At 34.2% G+C, this 24,059-nt stretch overlaps 1 protein-coding gene across 1 annotated transcript in view; it reads left to right on the forward strand.

Moving 5' to 3' along the window:
• Window positions 1-4,909: 4,909 nt before the first annotated feature.
• LOC113494084 (orexin receptor type 1-like) overlaps window positions 4,910-24,059 on the forward strand; it is a 93,543-nt gene continuing 74,393 nt past the window's right edge. Inside the window, exon 1 of the mRNA XM_026872230.1 lies at window positions 4,910-5,112. The gene's annotated coding sequence lies outside the window, so the exon portion shown is untranslated. The remainder of the gene's footprint in view (window positions 5,113-24,059) is intronic.

The following is a 24,059-nucleotide window of genomic DNA, read 5'->3' on the forward strand; positions in this document are numbered from 1 at the left end:
GATGTAAAATTGATTTGTTTTAAAGCGGTAAAGTACAAATTCTCGTCGTATGGGTAGAGTTTGCATTTGATGTTTTGGTTTGGGAAGAAACACATTTGTGTGTAATTTGCGCTACCGTAGACGCTCGGGTCTGTAAAAGGGTTATATTTCTCCAATACGCCATCGAATCACTCTTATGTATTGGACTGAAAATTCTTGCAGTTGTGTGTATGTGTAATGCGCTGACATATTTCCAGTTCTGCGAATATTATCTTAGTTTGTGATGGACGGCGTCACCGTGGTCGGTCTAGGGAGCAGTGGCGGGTCGATCTAAATTCTGATAGAGAATTTCTCGCTTAATTTTAATACCTGATACTGATAAAAGTAAACAATAGCAGAATTTTTTATAGATTTCCCGCGTCTAAACAACCCTCCTGCCATTTGAGCATGTTTGAGCACTAATCACCACGCTTTCTCACTGCGGTTTGGCGATTGCAGATTCCAGTATTGGGAAATCCCGGTTTCCTCACTATGTTTCCCTACACCAATCTTTAAATCCATCTTAGCATAACTAAGAAATCTCTGACAAAAAAAACATAACTTCTTAAAAAAAAAACCAAAATACTACTCTACACAAAATAATAAACCAGCCAGAACTTTGGTAAAGAAAAAATCATCTCGGAATAGAAGATGTCATATTTTGTGAACCTCAAATAGACTGAGGATATTGGCCAATCAAAGATTCAACTGGCGTACAAAGATTGTCACGTAAACTGGAGATTTATAAAGATGGCCGAAAAAATATCAACACATCAGAATTTTTGCGATACAAAAAGATTTTCTTTTGCAATTCGAAATGTAGTTTTAGGGGAGAAATCTTTGTGATCGTATATATTTAATAAGTATATCAGTTCGATTTCCAGAAATATTGATTATGTAGTTTTCGTTTTCTCAAGTCATGGTCAGTAAAAAGTGACGTCATAGGAGGTTTTAACTGAAAATTTCATTTCTGTTTACGCTATTAAATAAATTCAATATTGTTTGCTTTTCTATCGGCCTGGTCAATTAGATTAATTGAATTATCCTCTTCAGTGTTTCAGCTACTTTAAGAATTGTTTTTATCAAAACAATGCACTTTGATGGCTGGTTAATCCAGGATGAATGTATGACGCCTAAAGACGAAGTAATATAGGCTTTGGCAGCAGTGCGGCTTGTTGTGTGTTTTGTTATAATGGCTGGTGTAATAGAGAGTCTTAAGCCGAAACTAGCCCGCATACCTAAAGTCACTCTATGGTTCTGTTATTTAAGCGCTTTTTAGGTCTTCTAAAAGTAATAGAAAATTTCGTTCTGGAGAGTTGAAAGTCTCGTATAAGTTAGCGGTGATAACTTTGACTATTAGTAAGATAATTTTGTCTTTTTTCGTTTTAGCCTTAAGTGGCAACTTTAGGCAGGCCTGTGTCCAGCAGTGTATCTCGAAAGGCTAAATTGATTTATTGATTCCATCAATCTATTAAGTTCTAGTGAGTTAATTATTTCAATCAATCAATTAAGTTCCATCCTTAAGTTTAATGTAATTACAAGGACTCATAAAAAAGCCTAGTTGGAGAGTCCAGAGAGAACACGATACCGCCTTTGTAAATGTAAGAGTTTATTAAAATTAAAGCATCATTGAAGTAGTTGAGTAATGTTTAAATATTACATCGCAACTATACTTCGTAATCTTTACACTAACGGTTTAACAAAACCTTAATACTGTCAAAAGCGAGTCGGTTTCGCGAAACTGAGGGTTCCGTAGAAGTAGGCTATCCAACTGTCACGGATCATGAAATACACAGACTGGTGACAAACGACAATACAGCGGAGCCTTAATAACATACTCCCGTTTCATCCTTTGGATACGGAATCCAACAAACTCAACATTTATACTCATATTCTACTCTTTATTAAAACAGTTGAACTAATTGGGGAAATATTCGTACCTATTATCACACTTAGGGCAGAAGTTTTTGAGCAAACATTGGTACACTCACATAATCCGATGGGACTGGCATACGACACCACCGGTGCGACACTTAAATACCAGCCGTAAGTCTTTGGAAGGTTTTAATAAGAAAATATGATTGTACGATGACTTTTACTCTCCTACATGGATAGATGTTTGAGGGTATCACGCCAAATGGAGACGTGTCGTGGACTGAGGCGGATCCAGCTGGTAGAGTCTGTATGTTCCACGAATGCTTGTCCTGAGTCTCGGTGTCTTAGTGGACATGACTTGGATGCTTTAATAATGTAAAATGTTTATGCATAAAGTAATTTTTTTATTTTTTAAGGTTTACGAAAATTGAGGAATGGAAGTGTTTAAATATGTTTTGTCGTGGTCTTGTAGAGAATGAGAAGAAAATGTACAAAATGATAACATTAAAAAAATACTGGTCAAGTGCCAGACAAAATTTATGGTCTAATATCAGAATCAAAGGTTTTTATTTCAAATAGGTTATAGTTATTTTATTGATTCTAATTAACTCCAACATACATTACTATGATATGGGCTGCGCAACTGTTTTGGTTGAAGTCTTGGACATTATTATTTTTAATCAGCTACGCATAGAACAATAACATCAGCATAACATAAGCCTCTAGAGTATTCTAAAAATATAAATACGAATATTCAATTTGTTTGTAAAGGGTCACAAATCCGCTTAAAATAAAACTCCTTCCTATTAGTTTTTAAGGTTCCGTATATTCCGTATATAAACGATGACACGGGAAACCTGTTCCTGATACTCTGCTGTCGGCCCATCTCTAAAATCTATACATTTGTTACCGGGCTGTATCTCATAAACCATGATAGCTAGAGTTTTCTACAAATTATGTTTTCCAGTTGCCGCTACAACGAATTAGAAAAATCAAAATTAAAGTTAAGCTACGATTGTTACGGTCATTTTGGTGGATGATAGTTGTTTTTACAAATTTGTTATGCTTTAGTCTAGTTATAAGGAACCCTCCGTTTCGCTAGCCGGACTCACGCTTTACCATTCTTTTATTCAAAACAGCATTTTTATTCAAAAACTGAAATCTCCAAACAAAAAGCAAATTTTGTCACTAAAAAATAATTAAGTGCATAAAGTAGGTAAATAGAATACTATTACATGAACACAAATATAACCTTGATGAATTAACAAAACACAGTAGCATTCAGCAAAAACAACAGATATTTGAATGTCAGCAAAATTAATGAAATAATAGTTACCGCAAAATCGACAAATTATAAATTATCATATGTTTCAAACGGGTCAAGTGCGAGTTCGACTCACGATCCTGAGAGTTCCGTACAGATATGATAAAGAAAATAACATAGGTTGGGTTACAAATTTAAGACTGTTACAAACGTTTTTACCCTTTTGATACGGAGCCATAATAAAATTAAGGAAAGAAAGACTACGAATCATAAACTTAAACTTCACTATTAATTGTCAAGTACAATTAACTTTACAGTTTAATTTACAGTTTAATTTCGTATAGGCTTAGATACTGCGACCTCAAATTTTTGTTTGTTTGGCATGGCACCTGCACACTTATTTTGTTATTGTTCTGTACAATTATAATATTTCTTGTAAACGGAATGACAGCGTGCTGCTGGGGAGTTTGTTGCGCCGTTTCTTCTCTCACAGCAAAAGCACTTAGGAAGCGGTGAAGGGTGGGCGAAACTGGGTGCTGTCCAATGTAAATGGTGCTGACCTTCAAAAAGTGCTACTTAGTAGCCTAATTTGAATAAATGAATTTTTATTTTTGATTTTGATTTTGATTTTTATCAAAGTAGTAGTTCTATGTTAATGTAATTGGTGTTTGTATGTTAAAACATAAATAAATAAAGTAGTTCGGTAACGGCAAAAGTAGAAGATGGAAGATGTAAGAAGTGTGTAAAGAAGAAATAACAAAGATCAAAATCGATTCTAAGCAAGGGCAACGGTTCATAAATTTGGGTTAGAAATATTTTTTTCGTAACCCTATTTATACGGAGCTTTCTATATCGCAAGTCCGACTCGCACTTGACCGATTTCATTTTTGTTTGTCAAGATCCTCAAACAACCGGACTTTACGTTCCTTATCCAATACGGATTTCTTTGTATTAAGATTAGACAAAAGTGGTTCAATAATGTGAAAATTAGCCAGTCGATAAAAATGGTAATGAGATTTCGCGTCATAGCTTAAACGGATATAGATAAAATTGGTTATGTCATTAAACAAACAATGGAAAGAAAAACAATTTAATTAGAGGATTAATTAATAGTCATCTGAAGTAGTTAATGGAATAGCATTAACCGAAAAAAAAATGTAAATACACATAGTAAGAAGAAAAAAAATGTTTTCATATTTAATCTACTTTTACCTTGTGAAAAATCGTCACAAGATCAGTAAAGTTATATTAAGCCGGTAGCTGTGTTACTTCGTATTTCTTTAATTATTAAATATTATTTAAAATTTAAAATGATTGAAAAACCATATCAGCAAACAGATCTCAAATTCCGAAGCAAGAAATTTGTAAGATGGACATTCAATCCTCTTTTAAAAACTAAAACTTACACCCAACACCGAAGAAATAAAGTATCGTTAACAATACATTTTTAATACACCACTATTTAAAACATATTCATTTCATTCATACAGTTCTGTTTACTCCCCATAGTGATTAAAAACGCAGCAACGTTCTGCAATCACGGTTTCAGAGGCGAGTCTCAAACGTGGCCGAGTCAGTCGTTCATCGCGACCCGACCGCCGTGCATGACTCAGCGACGCGCCGTCGCCAAAACTTTCGAAAAACGAACCAATTATTTGAAAAAAATAATTCATTTAATGTGAATTTAATTTATTTAATTCAGAAAATTGGAGTGTATTTTTTTTTCGTGTTAAAATAAATTAACATTTTTTATTTTATTTTATTGAATAGTGATTTTAAGTAATTGTTTTCGAGTGTAGTTTTTGGTTGACAAAAATTGATTGTGTGAAGTGTTTTTTATGTGAATTTTGAAACTTTTATATAGTGAAGTGGTGTTTGGAAGTTTGATGAATATTTAGTGAGTGTAAGAGGTTCATTAAGAAATCGTTGAATTGATGCCAAAAACCTTAAGGCACGTAAGTAAATAATGTTTGGCATTGCATTGACGTATTGAATCGGTGTTAGAAATAAGCGTGTTTCGAACAGTTTATCACTTCATATAGTTATTGAGAAATAAACGTGCACTATCTTATTTAAAGCATTATTTCGAAACGTTTGATTTGTTATAGGAATGTGCAAGAAATATTTATTGATAATGCAACGGCATGAAATGAGTCAATGAAATTCTTAATTAGGTTTTTATTGCATGACATTATTAAATAAATAAAAAATATTTTTGTAAATCAAACAAAGGGAGACAAAATAAAAGATGTTTATTATTTCCGGAAAAAATGCAAATTCCTTTTTTTTTTTAATTTTGTTTTAATAATTTACTGGTAATATAATTCTATATTAAAGGAATAATTTCTTGGCAATTGATATTAAGGAAATTACAACTCTTTTGCTCTTTAGACTTGTTTCATTCGAAACTGTTCGTTTTTCTTTGTTACGGGTGTATAAGACTGAAACTTTAAAAAGGCACGTGGGAGCGAATTTAAATACTATGATAGTACCATTAAAATTCCTTAACGATGAAAAAACTAACTACGGATATTAAAAGAAAGTACCAAAATTAAGTAATTATGCATTTGGCTATATCAATAACAATAAAATTAGTCGGGGAAAGAGTTAAACAAATCATACCTATGTTTTTTTTTACTAAATCTATAAAAATAAGAAACTTTAATACCTACATCAAATATGGTGTGTGCTAGTCGAGGATAGAAACGTCACTCGTCATCAGAAAGTGACGTCACATTTTAACCTCTTTTATGACCTTCATTTCTTTACGTGAAAAAAGAAAAATATGTATAAATGTGTTGGAAATCTATCAAGTCTAAGTAACTAAGTTTTCTAATCAAATACCCAATTTTAAAATTGATTTGACAATAATTAAAAAGGAAAAAATAATTCATTCAATAAATTAGAAATGAACAGAAAATTATTTTTACATTTCAATTAAATAAAAAACGAGTGTTCAATTCCATTTAATGTTTTTATATAATGTAAGTTATGGAGGAACAAACATGGACTTCAAATTTACTGTTTTATAATCCGGACATCCGAAAAACTAACAAAAAAAATTTTTTTTTCTTTAAAGGCCATAATTTTTCATGTTTAATAATACTAGCCTAAGTGGATATCTGTTATACGAGTACCTTCAAATCACAATCCTCTTCAAGTCGAATAAAAAGTATGCCTTTTCTCTGAATATAATCTATATCCGTGTCGAATTTCATCATAATTCGATCAGTAATTTTCATGTTAAAAAGTAACAAACATGTTTGTTGTTAAGTCAAGTTGATTGTTAAAGAACATTAAGGATAGTTAGTAGCACTATAACAAATAAGCGACATTAAATCATTGTACCTTTGTAGTATGAAGTCATTATTTTAAGCGTGATTTCATGTTAAAAATATTTATGCAATAATGTACACGAAATTTCATAAATTATAATAGTTATTTTTTAGGATTCGTGCCGGATTCGTTCTATGGAAATGACATTGTAAAAAATGGCAACAAGAAAATTATTTTTTCGAACTTTGTTATTAGGTACTGGTAGAAAAGAAGTAAAAACGGCAACAGAAATACACAATCACCTCGTTTTAAAGTAGTGGTACACTGAAGGAGCTAACTGGCTAAGCTATAACTGCACAAGTTGATCGATCGCAGGTTAAGCTACGCTTGACACGGTTGGTCCATAGATGGGTGACCATCTTTGTCATTACGAGTTCCTCCGTTTTTCGGAAGCCACGTTAATTTGTGAGTCGAGGCTGTTATTCGTACATCTTTGATAGTCGTTACGGGTAGTCAGAAGCAAGAGAGTCTAACTAAGGGTATCGCTTTGAATAGGTAACTGGGTTGAGGGAGGTTAGATAGGCAGTCGCTCTTTGTAAAACACTAGCTGAATTTGGTTAGACTAGAAGCCGACCCCAACATATTTGGGAAAACGGAGGATGATAATAACCACGTATTAAAGTAGGAAGGTCTTGGCTGTGGAAGCGAGACGGCGCAATACACCGCGTAGAGCGGCATCTCTTTCTCACACCCGCTATATTACTTTAAGACGTGGCGGTAGACCCCGTGCTGATAGACGGACGGACAAACAGACGTTCTGTTTATCCCCTTTCGGTAGGTACGTAACTCTGAATACTATTGTGGAGTTCATAATTTTTACTGTTCCTATTAAATTCAGTAAGTAATTGTTTGCGCATAAAACTCGGTGTTTGCATAAATAATAGCCATAAGTTTTTAACACTCTCTTAAAATTCTGTTGGGAAAAATATTAGCTATTCACGTTCGCAGTATTAAAATGAAAGTTCTAGTCTCAAAGTTAATTACTATATTAATAAACAATTTCCCCTTCAAATATTCCTGGATGGATTGAAAACAGTCTAAAGTGTTGTAAATTATACTAGAAATAATTATCCGGATGAAAAATCATCAAATGACTTCTTCTGCTGTGGGTTAAGCGGAACGGAGTGTCAGTTTTGGACTAAAGCGAACCGATGTTCCTCCCTTTGTCCTTTGTCCTTCTGTACCGGGATCGCGGTAACCCTTTCGGCCAATATAGCTGGGTGCGAATACAAGCTGATCCGGCAAACTTCGCATTAACTTGAAGGGTGATTAGTTTTCTCTTTATTTGAAAATATACATAAAGAAAATGGTTTCATGGTTCTAGTATGATGTAGATGCTGGTGAGGTTCTGATAAATGTTGCACCAAAGAGTACACGGCACACGAAATAGGGTAGATGACTGGGTATACAAAGTAAAAATATGAACATAAGTATCCATTATTATACATTAAACTTCAAAAGGGACACTGAAAAAAAAATTGTCGTCGTCCCTATATCCATTTAATGTATTCAGATTATTTTAAGTTTTTTCTAGCTAAGAATAGATTGTATACGTATTCAATAATAATTCCAGCTATTAAAAGCCACTTTTTGTCAGAAGCCGCTTCCCATTTTAAGAAACTGAGCATTGATCACCGCTTAGCTCTCTGAAGATTGCTTTTAGATTTAAGATTCCAATATTTAGTATTGAGGTTTCACCTCTTCATCCTTTACCGTTCTTAGTGGTGTCAGTTCAGTTAGCACCGAATTAAATTAAAGAAAAAGTCACATTATATTTACTTCATCTGAATTAATAGCGGCTGACCATTTTGTGAAAGGACTATTTTTTAAGGACTCCGGTTGGGTCCGAAACTAGTCGGGCTACCCCGATAAATACGCGTGAGTAAACCGTTACATCATTTAATAATGAATCATTCTCACGATAGTTAGTATCAAAATATTTTGTAGTTGATCAAATAAGTTTCCGAATTTGACTAGGAGGTTCTCAAATACGGCTACAGTCTGATAGATATAATTACAATACCGTATTAAGATGTAGGCTTGTGGCAAATACGATTATTGAGCAAAATCACTGTTTCGAGAGCATTTATATTCAATAGTATATATGGGGCACATATTTGATTCTGTGGCTTCCAAATTCATGTGTTTGTATTCAGTTTATTGATATTAGCTGTATAATATGTGCTATAGCTTTATGGTATTGCCATTGGACTGCCAAGTCTAAGGTCTTAAGTTGAATTTCAAATACTCACCGATTATTTAAGCGTTTTAAACAGTGATTAACCCTTGTTAAAAATGGTAAAGGAAAACATCGTTAGGAAACAGGAATAGCTGAAAATTCTTAGTTGACCCTGAGTGAACACTCAGTAGTAATTTCCTGGCAATATTTTTCTCCACTTCAGAGCACCTTATTTTGTCTCACCTTCAATTCGTCCTTTTATTCTAGATAACGATTCCTCATCATTTTCAACCCGTACGTCTAATACTGATGACCCGCATTCGTTCACTATTTTCTTAAACCCTTTCCAAATCGCAGACCTATAAACCTATTTTTTCACAAAACTTCTTCGTATTAAGCCTCCAATTTACTGAATATCAAACAATCAAAAATACTTCTTTCGAAACCCCTCTGTTTACATAAAACAGCTACAAGGGCATAAATTAATTCGTAAATGTTCCAACTGAGTTTATCTGTTCTACGATCACACAGACAACCCAGTTATTTATGTATATGTGTAAACATATATTACTAGGGACAATAGACATTACTTTTGGTGCTGCGGATTAATAAATATCGGTTTTATTGGGCAACGTGTGGAGGGATATAAAGCTGAAAGAACAAGATTTATAAAACCGTCTTTTTGGTAAACAGAAATGTTTGAGCAAGACTTTGTATGGGTGAGACCGAAAAAGAAAAGGATGTGTAAAAAATGAAAGAAAGAAGTGTTTTCATAATCCTATCTTTTTGATAAGATGATGATGATTCACTTATTTTAAATCAAGTATGTTGGGGTCGGCTTTCAGTCTGACTAAATGTCGCTGAACACCAGTGTTTTACAAGGAGCGACTGCCTATCTGACATCCTCCACCCACTGACCTGGGCAACACGATACCCTTAGTGAGATTAGTTGTCAGACTTTCTAGCTTCTCAATACCCGTATCGACTGTCAAAGAAATAACAGCCGTGACCCAATTTAACGAGCTTTCTGACACTCTGATAGAACTCGTAATGGTATAGATGCAAAGGTCTTAGCTTAACCTGGGATCAATCAACTTGGTCAGTTGTAGTTAAACTATGAGCATCTTAGTGTGTAAGAAAGAGTTGAATGTTGAGTAGTAGAAATGATGGAAAGATATGCATCGTGCCGCCAAATAACAGGCAACGAAGGATAAAAAGATGGACGACGACCTCCGTGGTCGAGTGGCGTCCGCACCGGTTTCAAGGTGTCTCTGAGGTCCCGGGTTCGATCCCCGGTCGGGTCAATGTAAAAATTCACATTTCTACATTGTCTCGGGTCTGGATGTTTGTGGTACCTTCGTTGTATCTGAATTCCATAACACAAGTGCTTTAGCAACTTACTTTGGGTTCAGAACAATGTATGTGATGTTGTCCGCATTTATTTATATTTATTTATTTAGATTCGACCAACTACACTTTCTGATTACAATTTCGATTGACATCTCAATGGTGATAACATTGATTTACAATTAATTTATTTATTTAATACATTCTTTATTTCATTCCGTTACTGTCACACTACAAGAGAAAAGACCTCCGTCCGATTTTTCCACATTTACTCATAAAATAATAAAATGAACTAAATAAACCAAATTTTTAATGTGAAGCTTGATGCAAAGCTCACCACCCACCTCTAACAGGACCATTCTAGCGCGGATGTCTACTAAAGCTAGTTTTGGTGTACAAAGACGGTTAATTTTAGTACCTAAAGGAAGGAAAAATAAAGTATCAAAAAGGTTTTTAAAAACGGTTATAGAATACCAAGAAGCTATCAGCGCGGACATCGGTTACTAACTAGAAACTCGAGTACGGTTTGGCTGACAATCTTCAGGGTAGTAGTCAGAGTAGGTGTTATAAGATAGCTAAGCAGCTGTCTGAAATATTGTAGCGCCTAAATGGATTTACTTATTTGGATGCGGTTTTTAGAGTGAGTCTACTCAGAAAGGGAAAAGTAAAACCGTGATCACTTTGTTGTGCATGTCTGTCTGTCAAGACTTATTTTCTCAGAAACGCGTAAAAGGTTTTCGACCTCCTAACAGAATTGTGTTAACTGCAGTGTTGATTGCCAATTAAATTACCGATCGGTTTATTTTATATTTAACTGTAAAACTGCTTATCCTAAGAGCTGAAGCTAAAATCTAAAGTGTTTTTTGAAATGTTGACATTAATGCTTGTAAGCATATTCTGGAGTTTTTATGAAAACTTGATCCAAGTAAATCGTTAGGACATTTAATATAATATGTACATCCCTAAAAATTATAAAACATTAAATTATAAATTCATTTCATTACGAAAACATCTCAAAGTAACGGTAATATTACGCGAATGAAACGCAATTAACAAAACTAATTGCTTGAAAGATAACGTGTTAATTAGAAAATTTAATTTATTGGAGATTAACTTAATGCTCTTGATTAAATATTGACAAAAGTCTTCTAAAATTGTCGTATACTTCGACACTTCAGTAGACTTTTGTCGTTCTTGTAAAGACCCTTCATTTTGGAGCCCGTTGAGGAACTAAAAACTTTCGTGTGGTATAAAGCTCAAGGGCTAAGCCCCTAAGTTAAGTGTGACAAAAATGAGGATTCCGCACAAAGGGGCTAAAAAAATGAATTTGAAGACTAAAATTGGACACGCATCATATTGTATTTTTGAACGATTTTAAGAACGAGGTGGTTTTCAATTCGTCTGTAATTTTAGTTGACTTTTTATGCTTGTTACGTCAAGACTTCTGACTGGATGAACCAATTTTGTTGATGTCATTTGGTCCCATAATTTTTTATCAAGTATTTTTTTAGTCGGTTTATGTAACTGTTGTTGAAAAAATTATACAATTTCAATATAAAACACTAACGAAGAAATATACGTACTTTTAAATATAAAAGTATTGCACAACACCGTAGTGATAAGTTAGGTACTTATCACTACGGTGTTGTGCAATACTTTTTTAATTAATCGAAAATCTTAGATAGTAAATTACTTTTACTTAATTGGGAACCGAATCCAGGAGCGAAGATTCAAAATGCTCACTCACTGTAATCGCTCGCCACAAAAAAATGCTTACGTATATTTCTTCTCCAAAGACCAGTGTGTCCAACATATGACTATATCAGTCAAGTTTGTTAACACAATAACCCATACTACATTAACTTAAAACCCAACTTTCAATACAAACATAAATCCAATACAACTAAAACACAGCCCTATTTTGAAACTTAATTCTATCAATTCATCGATTTGGCTCAGCTTCAGAATTCAATTGAAATTGGACACGATAGCATGCACTTCGTTTTAAAGAAGTTGCCTCAAAGCCTTCTTAAAAACCCTATTGACAAAAAATGGTGAATCTGAATGGAAAATTTAAAGGAACAGCTTTTTCCAATAAGTCTCATTTTCATACCTCGATGAATGGAATAATTAGGGAAGAGGTAAAATAAAAAGCTTAAGGTCAATAACGTGGCACCATTTATCAGAAAAGAGTTTTGATCATGAAATATGAGTTTCTTGCCATTGTTTAATTTTAAATTCATATTATTTTTAAAGCATTTTAATTTAAAACTTAGCAGGAACTTTGAACTGCCAAATTGAAGGCCACAAGTTCAAATCCTGGTATTCACTAATGTCTATTCAAATCCATGAGCGATTACAAAGTAAATATCACTTACTGAAAATGGCGAAGGAAAACCTTCGTTAGGAAACCAGAACCCTTGAGAATTGTTCACCATTTAAGGGTATATTTAGCCACGTCTGAGGCCTACAGGCCGGTTAAGCTAAAGCATCGGATTGTACATGAACCACATGATGAGGAGAAGGTTCTTAAGTACCTACTACATATCGATCAATCATATTTTGTCGTGCGACTTCCCCTACAAAACGCTTTTTTGATTTTTCTCAGGCTAACGATCCCGAATTAGGTAATTTGATACTGACCTGATTTATCCAAACCATGGGTTTGTCATGGTGTTTCCTTTCAATACATAAGAAAATGGAAAATTTACAAAATTTAGAAAATGTGGAAAGTGACTTTGGCTGGTCTGTTCAGGACCTGCAGACAAGTTTTCCTCAAGCTCTAATGCTGTCAAAAAAAATGAGGTCCCGTAACGAAGTTTGATATTCTAACAAGTTTAACATTCAGATTCTCCAGAACCCATGTTTCTTCACCGAATCCGATACAAGAAGCCAACCCCAACATTGTTTAAAGAGAGACTTCGCTCGGATTAACACAGCTGACAATATTTGTTCACAAATAGTTCGCTTTAGTACCAAGTCTTGTAAAACGAAGATTTACGAAGGAAGTCGAATCGGATATTTGATAGCGGGAGTCAAATGCCCCCTACTATAACGTATAGTGACGTAATATGTATGACGTCATACAAGGAATGGCTTTGAGGTGTTGGTTTCTTTGTTGTTCTGTAAATAAACTCACAATACAAGGTTTCTTTATTACTTAAAGCCATTGTTGTGATTGGTGGTCAGTTGTAATCTATACTAATATATAAAGCTGAAGAGTTTGTTTGTTTGTTTGTTTACTGGTTCGAATTGAAAAATTCTTTTTGTGATGTATAGACCATTTATCAAGGAAGGCTATAGGCTATATAACATCACGCTGCGACTAATAGGAGCGAAGATACAATCGATCACGTGGACGAAGTCGCGGGCAACAGCTAGTATGAAATAAAAGGCTTGCTGGCTTCTACCCGCGGATTAGATTGTAATATTCTAAGGTTCTTTTAGGGTTTAGCAAAAGCACTTAGGAAGCGGTGAAGGGTGGGCGAAACTGGGTGCTGTCCAATGTAAATGGTGCTGACCTTCAAAAAGTGCTACTTAGTAGCCTAATTTGAATAAATGAATTTTGATTTTGATTTTGATTTTGGTTCCGTAACCAAGGATAAAAATGGAACCCTGTTTCTGAGGCTCTGCTCTCCGGCCGTCTGTTATAAGACTGTGTCTCATAAACCGTTTTGTGGGGCAGTTGACTAGATTATTTGATTGGTTTTCTAATGCGTTTATAATGTTTCTATTAGTACAAATTCCAAAAAACTAAAGATCGAGGTTGAACAACGTTTGTTACGGTCAACAATTTGTAGATATATACTTATCCTTAAATTTACTTATCACCCCAGCCGAAATGCTTTTTTTCAGCCGCACTTGAAATATTAAAAATTCAAAGTAAAATGGGAAATTCGGCTTATCACTCAATAAGCACCGCAAAGAGGATATTATTTCGTTATCAAAAAAACATGGCGATATTAAATTTGTGAAGTGCGCAGCCGATTTGATACGGCTTCTAAATATCAACATGTGTCGAAATTATTTACGAAATCGTAAAAAAATCTCGAAATTGATGTCAAATGTTTCTTGGTGGTTTAATTTTAGCTATGTTAGAAGTTATTTAGAACGTTTTGCAATTCAGGCAAAAAACAACCTGTTTTGACTCAAATTGGTGATAAATTTTCAAATACTAGTATCATATGCAGTAAAGATTGTAATGATATTAAAAAATCATTTACCCACTAATATTTTTAAATAAAAAATAGCTGTATCATCGTCACCTACATCATAAAAATCGTTGACATTCGTTACGGTTAGTTGGAAGCTAGAAAGTCTAACTGTCTTATTGAAATGATATTGTGTTCCCCATGTAACTGATTTCAGGAGGTCAGCTAGGAAGTCCCTCATTAAACACTAGTCTTAGTCTATGATAGTATAGTCTAGAAATTTACATTTAAGGTTTCATTAAAACATAATGAACTCTAGTATTTAATAACATTAGCTATTTAAAACTACTAAATAAAGTGAAAGCATGGAAACATACGGATGGGCGGATGAAAATATATATTTACGAACCATTTGTATTTTTCACAGAGATATAATAATCAATCAAGCCTTATTTCCTCGTATTAGGCATTAAAGGTCCTGTCTGGATTAGATTGATGGCTGTATTAGGTATCGCATCAAGGGCATCAGCTGTGATGATACTGTTTTGGGTGATAAGAGAAACATTAACAGACAGGGAACTGTTATTTATAGGGTTTCAGTAGATTATTGTATTTCTTTCTTTATTTCTTGTATTGTATTTCATCCTTGTTACGCGGAGGTTTCACAAACATACAAATCACGTGCACATTCGGTGCCCAGACTCAGAACAGGCATTCATGAATTGCACAAATCCATCCATATTAATTTTAAAAATTATTTTATAATTTTGCTGTGCCCTACAGGGTCCATAATTGTACCTGTAAAACTAACAGTATGGAATGCAAATAAAGATATGAATATGAATATAAATGATTGTCCTACGCGAGCATTGAGCCCGCGACACGACGCGGACAGTGGGTTTGACGTGGTGACCTCAACCACTCGGCTATCCGTGCAGTCAAAAAGAATTTGAAAGCCTAAATTTTGATGTAACTAAAGCTATGTATTCAATGTTTTGTATTTACAGAGCGTACTTATAATCTATACTAGTATCTATACTAATATATAAAGCTGAAGAGTTTATTTGTTTGTTTGAACGCGCTAATCTCCGAAACTACTGGTTCGAATTGAAAAATTATTTTTGTGTTGAATAGACCATTAATCGAGGAAGGCTTTAGGCTATAAACCATCACGCTGCGACTAGTAGGAGCAAAGATGCAATGGAAAATGTGGAAAAAACGGTTAAAATTCTAACCACGTGGACGAAGTCGCGGGCTACAGCTAGTTATTCATACTTGTAGTAACAATTGTTAATTCTTTTATATTCAGTGCCCAAACATTAGTCCTCCTAGTGAAGTCCATCCAATGGTTTTCTGTAAAAGATCACTCTTACCAATAAGACAGCTTATTGTAGGACCATGCAACTGTTTATCTTTGTTATCTAGTAGGTGCTTATGTAAAGTGCAATAAATAATATACTATTCAAAAACAAGTATATTAAAAACCGTTTAATTGCGATTCAGACTCCCGGCAATAAGGATTCGAAGAAATAGGCTTAGGAACAAAAAATCTGTTGAGGTACCCATCAAAAAAAAAAAAATAGCACACTTAATTTATTTTTGATTATGACCATCCGAATTCATTCTGCTTACATAATCATAAAAGGAATTTATAGTATAGTTACTAGTTAATTTAAAAAATATTCCAATCTACAAACTGTCTCTGTGCCAAATTGCATCCAAATTCATTCGGTAGTTTCATTTAAGAGTAACAAACACAGTTACATACGTTCTTCGAACTTTCGGGTTTGTAATATTTGTACGATTTTAACAAAATAACTAACGTAATCAAATGACCTTGCGGCATTTTAATAGCACAAAGCATTTTCAGTTTAATTACTTTTATTATTTAATTTTCGAAACATGCTACAATAACATAATATTATTTTCTACAGTGATCCAAACAGCAAGTCATTATAACTTTCAAACAGTTATGAATACTCAAAAAACCGTCCAAATTTGTATGTAAATCTTTGGATTCCGTACAAGGGAAGTTACAGAGTGAAGAAAAACTAATTTGCCAATCTAATATATAAAGTTCCCGTGTCACGATGTTAGTTACCGTACTCCTCCGAAACGGTTCGACCGATTTTTATGAAATTTTGTATACATATCGGGTAGGTCTGAGAATAGAACAACATCTATTTTTCATACCCCTAAGTGATAAGGGTTGCTCACACTAAAAAAATATATTTTATTTTTTGTACGAAATTGTTTGTTTTTATTTCTTTTATAATGTGGCATTAAAAATACATACAACTAGAAAAAAAATCGGCAAAACAACGTTTGCTGGGTCAGCTAGTAATGATATAAAATCAAGGTTAAACAACGGTTGATGCATACAGTCAATTTGATGGGTGGCCAATTTTTATTTATTTATTTACTTGACCGATTTAAATCATCCGGGTTTGGAACCCTAAAAATAAACATTACCGAGACCTCAGATGTTCGGAAAAGTATCAAAATGTGTAGAGTGACGACCATTAAAAGTAATAACATTTATTTAGATCGGCAATACAACTTAGAGTATCATTGTAGTATCTTCGAAGTAATTCTCGAAGTTCAATACACAGAAAATGTACTCAAATTTGTTTCGAGTGATGGGCCTCAGAAATCGACAGATTTATTTACTTAGCGATACGCTTAACGATATTACGATTCTATTTATTGACGGTAAGGATAGAATATTATTTGTTGAATCGGAATATGGTTTTCTATTATTGTATTTTATGTCAAACCTTTTTCGTTGTAATATAAAAATACTTATCGGTTTGTAAAACTAAGAGGAGCTGTTGAGTAAGCAACAGTCGCATGATCGGGACAAGTCATAGGTTAAGCAACGCTTTGCGAGGTCGGTAAAAGCATGGGTGACCATCCGTTAGATTCCCACCCAGAACAAATGTTTGTGTGATGAGCACGAGCATATTTGTTTTATTTCTGATAGTAGTTTATTAATATTTCGTATATATGTAATTAAAAATGTATGTTTATCAGTTGTCTAGTACTTATAAGCTTTGCTTAGTTTAAAACTAGATGGCGTTGTTCGAAAGTTGAGGAATATTATTAAACTAGCTGTTGCCCGCGACTTCCTCCGCGTGGTTAAAAGATATTTAAAGTTAGGAATTTTTGAACGGAAGATGAATAATTTTCCCTGTTTTTTCCACATTTTCCATTGTATCTTCGCTCCTATTAGTCGCAGCGTGATGGCATATAGCCAAAAACCTTTCTCGATGAATGGTTTATTCAACACAAAAATATTTTTTCAATTTGAACCAGTAATACCTGAGATTAGCGCGTTCAAACAAACAAACAAACTCTTCAGCTTTATATATTAGTATAGATTATCTATCTTTAAAAGTCTTCATTGACAGCAATAAACAGTACCTATATATATGCCTATTTAGTGTTATTCTTTTGTTCCAAAACAAAATACTAAAAGCTTTCAACGAGGTCACCAGATACATTTTCGGTCAGTTCCGGGATGAATACTCCTTAATCATGATGCATTGGGGTAACAGCGATGATATATAGATCAATCACGTTGATATCGGGCTTCTATCCGACTTCTGTAATCTCGATCACATACAAATGCATTTCGAGATAATACCTAAAAGACAGATAGTTGTAAGGGATGAAGACAAATTCAATAGGAACTACCTATATATACCTATGTATATGAGTGTATATAATGTGTGTATATAATCATTGTTTTTTCAGTGGTTTTCTTATACAAAAAAAAAATATATTTTTTTTGTCAAAGATCAAATTCTATTTTCTGCTGCTTATTTTTTGTATGGAAAAAAAACATATATCTGATATTTTTGGAAACCTTTTTTGTCAAATATTCAATCATTGTTACTCGGGTATCGATCATACACGTCGTGCATAAAACAATTGGCGTACTAACTTTTAAACATCAAGCATCAGTGAAAATTCGGTAACTGGTTAAAAGAACAATTCATTAAAAAAAAATTTCAAAGTCCGTATTTTAAGAAGATTACCAAAACATTTAGAAAAGTTCAATAAAAAGCGAATATTGAATTTGATAATCACACCAAATCTTCAATGAATACTGCCACCCTACACTCATTTTAGCAGTCATTCATTCAAAGTGACTAGTAAAACGTGGTGAATAGAGTTTCAAGGGGTGAATTGGAAATAAGGTTTTTTTTTGGGCGTCGCATGCATTTTCTTACAAAAAAATGATAAAACGCAATTACTTTCTGAAATGCTTGAGAATTTTCTTCTAGTGCAATTTCTAATAAAAACTCTATTTCTATCCACCCAAAAAAAACCTCCTTTCACCCCATTCTAACGATATTCTTTCCACTTTACGATGCTAATATGAGTGACCTAACATTCTTAGATGCGATAGCACAGGGAACATAATATACCCTGTAATATAAAATAACGTGGTCACGTTTCAGAAATTGCTCCTTACATCACATAAGGTACTCAGTAAGGCTCGTTAGGGTAATCTCAAAATGTTGTGAGCAGACGCTTATCTCACAAAACCACTTCGATACCTACTGAAAAGGTTCCTACTGACACCATTTTGAATGTTCATCCACATTACGTCATGATATGCATAAAAAATGTGAGTCGTTTTAACCTAGACTGAATTCAGAAATAACTTGAAAGTGGGTGTTGGACTGGAGAGGCTAAGGATTCTGTACAGGCTAAAGAAAAACCTGTTTTTTAATAAGGTTGGGTTAAAAATAGCTACAAATTAATATTGACACCGAACAAATTTATGACCTTAATAATCGTTGCTTATCCACGCTTTTGGCTGTGATTGTCTACGGACCATCTCTATAAAACCTTGTTTTAACCATAAAACTGCAGTCAAGTCGGTTCACTCGTTTAAGTGCTACGGTGCAACAGATATTTGCACTCACACTGCAAACAACCTAAAGACACTTATTTTTTTATATAGGGGGCTATTGAAAACAACTCAAAAACGCCTGAAAATATTTTAAAGATAACCAAAGATTGTCTATTCTACAAATTCTTACATAGAGTAAGTGGAATGGTGAGTTTTACCACTCAAAGCGTCCAAATTCGGTTGACATGCAGAAACTAAAAATAGTCTCTACGAAAGAAGAATACCTTATTAAATGATGATGGGCATATCAAGCCAACACTGTTGCAAATAACTTTGTAAGTAGGGTAACCTAATTTGCTGGAAGTCTTTTTTGGCGGCCCCCCTCTCACCCAGGGGATCCTGCGAGGTTAATACGTTGTCAGGTCATTAAGGTTTTTAGTTAAGACAAGGTAATTGACCTTCAGTTCGCAATTCCTGACAGGGTCATTTGCCTGATTTTTTTTGTAGGGAGGAAATAAGAAACTGGGCTAAATTAACTCCTCTGTAGGGTTTTTTATCTAAAAGGTAAAAATGGAATCATTGTACAGAGGTTAAGCTGTTTCTCCGTCTGTGACAAAGCTGTGTCTCATGAACCGTGATAGCTTGACAGTAGAAGTTTTCACAGATTTCTGTTCCCGATATAACAACATACAGATCGAGGTAAATTTGCTGCTGGATGTCAAAAAACATGAAAGTGACATAAACCAAAATTAGTTATTCCATCGATTGGTTTTTTTTTACCCTATTTTTACACAACCGTCAGTGTCGCAAGTTCGACTCGCAGTTAACCGTTTTATTTTCGTAAATCGTTAAGGAAAAGCTGCTGTTAGGGTATTTTTTGTCCAAAAGCAGAGGAAAACCATTTCTACCCTTATTCCATCTCTTTTTATAAATGCTAGTGATGTGGCAGTTCTCTTATGGTGTATTTCTGATGGATAAGTTTTTCCAAGCTTCCAAAAAAAAACGACTGCACGGATAGCCGAGTGGTTGAGGTCACCACGCCATGCCCTCAGTGCAACTCGTATCGCGCATTCGATCCCCGCTTAGCACAAGCATTTATGTGATCCACGAATCCTTGTTCTGGTCTGGGAGTCTGGGTGACTTGTATACTTGTGAAACCCCCCACGACAGAACAATTAAGGGAGTTGTTTAAAAAAATATATATAAGAATCCATAGAAGCTATACCAAGTGATGAAAAAAAGTTTTTAAAACAACCGCTGAAAGCCCTCAGATTTCCTTATCGGCTATTTGAGCTTATTTTACGTCACTCGTACTAAATTAATCTACAGTGTACTAGCCTTGTTTGCGACATTGTAATTTCCTGTAAAAACTCGTTTTATCAGTGAAAATATCTAAAGTCCTCGTACAATGTTATGGGGAAATTAATCACTCTTTTTTACTTCAAAGCTAGGTAACGTAGTAATACACTGGATGAATAAAGCTGTTTTTTGAAATAGGCATAAGCCAACTATCTATGTTGGAGAATTGGCGATTTTATCCGGATTGGTATATGCATGAAGACAGGTTCGATCGCAACGCAGGCAAAAAAACAACCAATGTGGCTTTTTTAAATGTATGTGTTTTCTTAATTTAATGTTCTTAGACTTAACCAACGGTAAAGGAACACTTTTTGCGGGAATCTGGATTCCGAATATTGAAACCTGATATCTCGGAATCGCAATAAGCTAGCGTGGTGATGAAATACTCAAACCTTTCATTTAGACGAAGAGGGCTAGCAGCTAGCAGTGGGACGTATAAAGGCTAGTATTATAACTTTGCCACATAATATATAAATGCAACTCCAAGAAACTTCTCTAACTCGTCCCATCGACAACGTCTCAAACTACGGCAGTATTTTTCACAGAGTCCATCATCTGATTTTCACCCACCGTCCATTCCATTCATCCCACTATCCCATAAATACCACCAGTTATATTTGCTGCAATCCTTTATTTATAAACTAATTACGGGGTTGGGATTCAAGCCAACAGGTTGAACCTTCCGATTTCATGCATTACTTCACAAATTCTGTACAACATTTTTCCGTATCACGGGTGAAAAAATATTCAGGACAGTACAATTGAATGAGCAGATATAGTTAGGGGTTGAATATTATAATTATTGTTTTTAAAGGTTCTATAATAGAAAAGGAAGCATGGAGGGCTATAAACGAGAAACCGCTTCTGTCCCTTTGTCTGGCCGTCTGTCACCAAGCCGTATCTCATAAACCGTGATAGATAGACGGATGAATTTACACAAATGATGTATTTATGGAGTAAATTGACGATGGCGGTTAAAAAACAATTGCTATGTGACAAATATATTAGAGATGTCCAAATTTTTTTTAATTCAGCCTATTTGTACCGAACTCTTAGCGTCACTCACTACTTAATGACTTACACTTAACCGTTTTTTTTTATAAAATTACAAATCAATGACCAAATATCTACAAAAAATTTATCGACAAAAAAATAAACTGAAACTTTTAATTACTTGAAGCCTAGAAATTAATAAAACTAACGCTTTCGAGTAAAGGCATAGTTGTTTATACTTACTAATTACTATACATACAAAAGTCGACAAAGTTTACAAACTCATAAAACTATAGCGAATAATAAATCATAAAGAGTTTTCTATCATCAATCAAGCTTGAAGGATTATAAGAAAAAGTTTTACTAGGCCGACATGAAATACTGCATAATGCATAACTTTGAAACAATTTAGTTAAATTTGCTTAGAGGGCAAAAAATTATCAAGTGTACGTCTGACTTTATAACAATGTTCAAAGGCGTGAAAAAAAAACATGTCTTTTTGTGGGAAAAGTTCCCGAAGGTTGTGAGTATAAAACATAAAAAAATGTGTACTTTATTTAAAAAAATCCAGTCATTATGGTTTGTAATTTGATGTTACATTGACCGAAATACATTATTTGTGATTATTTCAACTGCTAAACTATCAGAGTTTAACAGCCTGTTGAAAGACATAAAGACAATGGTAGTAAGAAAGTCCAATTTTATAGAACGCTAAAAACATATAAAGTGCACACAAGTTTATAAATTTTCATAATATCCTGAAAAAAAATCCACTATTAATAAACTAAAGTACAATCAACAACAGAAGCGTTTTTATACAATGTGTACACTTAATAAATTGAGTCGCTGTAGAGGAATTTAAATAGGTAAATGTTTTACGCGTCATGACAAAACAAATAATACTGTTTTACACCAAGTAGTCGTTTTCGGTCATGTTTGTATACACAAAGTCAATAGCTGTGTTTTTCTTTCGGGCCAATGAACTGCTTGTACTACGACTTGCCGTTGTAGAAGGGAGATAGAACGATTAACTGCGTGTGGCGCCATCTTGTATCTAGTGGCAGAAGTCCAAAATAAAACTTATATTAAAAGCATTGTATACATTGTAACTGAATAATTTCGTGGAAATTTAATGAATTTCAAAGGACCTTTGTGTTTGACTGTACATTGTATTCTCATTCTAATTGTAACAGTAAAATATGAATTGTCAAAAAACCGGTCAAGTGCGAGTCGACGCTGAGGCTAAAAGGCTTAAAAAATTTCATTGCGTAACAAAATGTTTTTAATTATTTTTATAAACATTGTTTTGTTAATTTATTTGGATTAAAGGCAAAAATGTTTTTTACTTAAGTTCAGATAATAAATGTATTAAGACATGGCGGTAAGCACTTTGAATTATATTGAACCACCTTTGGAACATCTATGATTTAGTAGCAATTTCTAATTACTAGCACAAATTGAAATTTCACCAAGACTAATTAATTACTTTCATTACAACAAACTCTTCTTATTTTTTTTTCTTTAAAAAAAACGATTCGTGCATGAGTGTTTCATAAACATTAAATGAATTCACATGCACAAGGATACCCAGACTCAGAACAAGCATTCGTGGATCACAAAAATGCTTGTCCTACGCGGGGATCGAACCCGCGACACGTCGTGCAAAGTGGGTTTGTGACGTGATGACCTCAACCACTCGACTATCCGTGCGGTCGAACTTTAGTTTATTAAAACTTAATTATGATTTGTTATTTTGTAAACATGCGATTTGCTGACCCTACAAATTGAAAGGCATGGTAAATGCTGACGTTTCACTATAAAAATAGATGTTTTAAATAACAAACGTAGATCGCATTACTCATACAATGCAGTTTATAAATATAGAATTGATGTATGGGAAAAATGTGGTAGGTTTCCGTAAGTCTGTATGAAGGATTGCAACGCATTGCCATACACCGACATAAAAACGCGAATGACGTAGCACGGCGGTTCAGGTTTAGTCAGTAAAAGTCTGACACTACCCATTTCCTCCCCCGAGGGAGTGGGTGTCCATGAGGATTCCCCCGCCTTACCAAAAAACAGAAAAGGTGGCCGTAAGTCATAAAGCAAGAATTCATGAGTATGATCCTCAATCCTACTATCCTATTAATATTACAAAGGCGAAAGTTTGTATGTATGGACGTTTGTTCCTCTTTCGCGCAAAATCCACTGAACGGATTTAGACGAAACCTGGTATGCCGATAGTTTGTAACTACCACTAACACATTGCATGGTTTTTATCCGAATTTTATGTTCCCGTGGGATCATTTTCGATTAGCGGGCGAGCACGCAGGCAACAGCTAGTTCATTTAGACGTTTCTAACAAATGTTTGTGGGTTTGGGGTTTTGTATATGGGTTTTAATGCGCAAGATGCAGGTTTAATCTCAGTGTAGGCTGGTACTAACGTGACTTTTTGATGTAAAGCGTTTATAGGCGACGGTAAACCTATTGGTGAGACAATGCAGGCCGTGGCGACACGCATCGCTATACTAATATGTTGAGTCGCGCAAATCATCCCGCGCCAGTCCATATGCAAGTTTCTAATTCTCTGATAATTTATCTTTTGTTAATTTATCTTTTAAGCTTCCGCTAAGTACATAGTTTATTAAGCAGTCATTTTGTCGTGCTCGTTT

This window comes from Trichoplusia ni, chromosome 5, assembly GCF_003590095.1.
Source record: "Trichoplusia ni isolate ovarian cell line Hi5 chromosome 5, tn1, whole genome shotgun sequence".
Lineage (NCBI taxonomy): Eukaryota > Metazoa > Arthropoda > Insecta > Lepidoptera > Noctuidae > Trichoplusia > Trichoplusia ni.